Source organism: Solea solea, chromosome 16 (assembly GCF_958295425.1).
Source record: "Solea solea chromosome 16, fSolSol10.1, whole genome shotgun sequence".
Lineage (NCBI taxonomy): Eukaryota > Metazoa > Chordata > Actinopteri > Pleuronectiformes > Soleidae > Solea > Solea solea.
The window spans coordinates 12,110,141-12,111,960 of NC_081149.1; the positions used below are offsets into that span (position 1 = coordinate 12,110,141).

Sequence of the window (1,820 nt, forward strand, 5' to 3'; positions counted from 1 at the left end):
TTCCTCAGGATAGACATGAGATTGACTTAAAGCAGATACGATAACAGATGACCTTTCTAGTGACTAATTTTGTTGGTGGAGCACGTAACAGAGACATTTCAATGTATAAATCAAGATTATACTGAGTAATGACCTTATGCCTCGTAGCATTATTCAGTGCTGGCATCTACTTTGTGCATATCTTTGAAAAAGAAACTACCACAAAACTAAAATAGATTTACTGGATAAACATAAGAATAAATAGCCATCTCATTTAAAACTGCAAATTTAAGGACATCAAAACCATGAGCTTAAGTGATTTGGACTAATTCCTTGATTGCTGCATGCCCTTACATGAGAATGCTGTGAAACATAAATTGGGGCATATGGGTCAGATCTGTGGCCTTCAGCATGATCTTCTGGGGTCCATGTGCCTTACAGTAAGTGTATGATCATAAACAGACAGAAAAATCCAATCGTTGCATATCATCCAAACAACATTTAACAGCTTTAGCAACTTCCATTGTTATATAAAACCATATAAATACGTGTGTGTTATATTTGTGGCTTTGTGAGGACCAACGTATAAACCATACAGAGTGAGGACGTTATGTGAAAGTGAGGACATTTTGGCTGGTCCTCACATCTTTGAAGGGCTTTTGGGGGATTAAGACCTGGGTTTGGGGATTAGGGTCAGGGTTAGGCACTTAGTTGTGATGGTTAAGGTTAGGGTAAGGGGCTAGGGGAATGCATTATGTCTATGAGGGTCCTCACTATGAATGAAGCACAAATGCGTGTGTGTGTATTAAAATTGCCACAACAGTAACATGAGATATACATTTACCCCTAATGAGGTTTGTTTGTCTGTCCATTTGTGAGCAACATTACACAAAAAAGACAGAGGACAGACTGTGACTACTTTTTTTCAGTATGTAGGTTATGGTTTGTGTAAGTTTGTGAAACGTTTTCCACCCGAAGAAATATTCTCGTCAGTATCCTGACTGACTGAAACTGTTTGCTGTCCTGTCCCCTGCTGTCCTGGTGGGGGCAGCACTCTTGTCTTGTCTCTGTCTGTACGAGGAAGGAAAAGGAAACGGAAAATGGCCTTTATTTTGTAGGCGTGTCGTTTTGTCACTTCCGTCAAAACTACAACACGAAATACGTATGCTCATGCTAGTCTAAGTCGTTGTCGATTCGAGCTGTTTTTTCGTTATTGTTTTGTTTCCCAGGTTCCGCGACCTCACTAGCAGCCGCACACCATCAGGTCAGTCCCTGTAATGTTTAGCTGAGTGGTAGCTCAGCAGCTAAAGCTCATTTATACCCTTATTGTCAGTCGCGTATTGATGTTTACCTGCCTAGCAAACGTTGCATCTCTGTGCAGTTTCGCTTTTGTGGAAGCGCTGCTGCTTCGTTTCGTTTCCTTTATGTGTTTCCTCAAGGATAAGGGAACCGACTGACATAATTATTCAGAGCGGAATCGTTTGTTTCATCTGCTAGGACGGGCCACTGCATGTTAGCGTGCTAGCCCCAGTGCTCGCATAGTAGATTTGAAGATAAACAAACGCAAATTCCCATACACAATTTAAACTCATTTAGAGCTGATCGATTCGGAGAACGTTATCAAATTGCAAATTTCCTTCTGCCAATGTCTGCTATTGTATGTTGTTTGTTTGTTAGAAAAGATGAAAGCCATGCTTAAGATAAGCACTGCCAATCCAATAGGCTCAATACATGATGGGACTTTACCACACAATTATATATTATATGTCAATTACTTCCAATATGCATTACTTAAATAAAGTGTCGAGCTAAGATTTGGTGATCTGCTCTGTATCTCTCTG

General features: G+C 40.3%; 1 protein-coding gene across 9 annotated transcripts in view; it reads left to right on the forward strand.

Moving 5' to 3' along the window:
- Positions 1-1,099: 1,099 nt before the first annotated feature.
- The window catches only part of med25 (mediator complex subunit 25), a 19,235-nt gene continuing 18,514 nt past the window's right edge, over positions 1,100-1,820 (forward strand). For all 9 annotated transcript variants that reach the window (XM_058654219.1, XM_058654221.1, XM_058654212.1 and 6 more), the window contains exon 1: positions 1,100-1,243. The gene's annotated coding sequence lies outside the window, so the exon portion shown is untranslated. The remainder of the gene's footprint in view (positions 1,244-1,820) is intronic.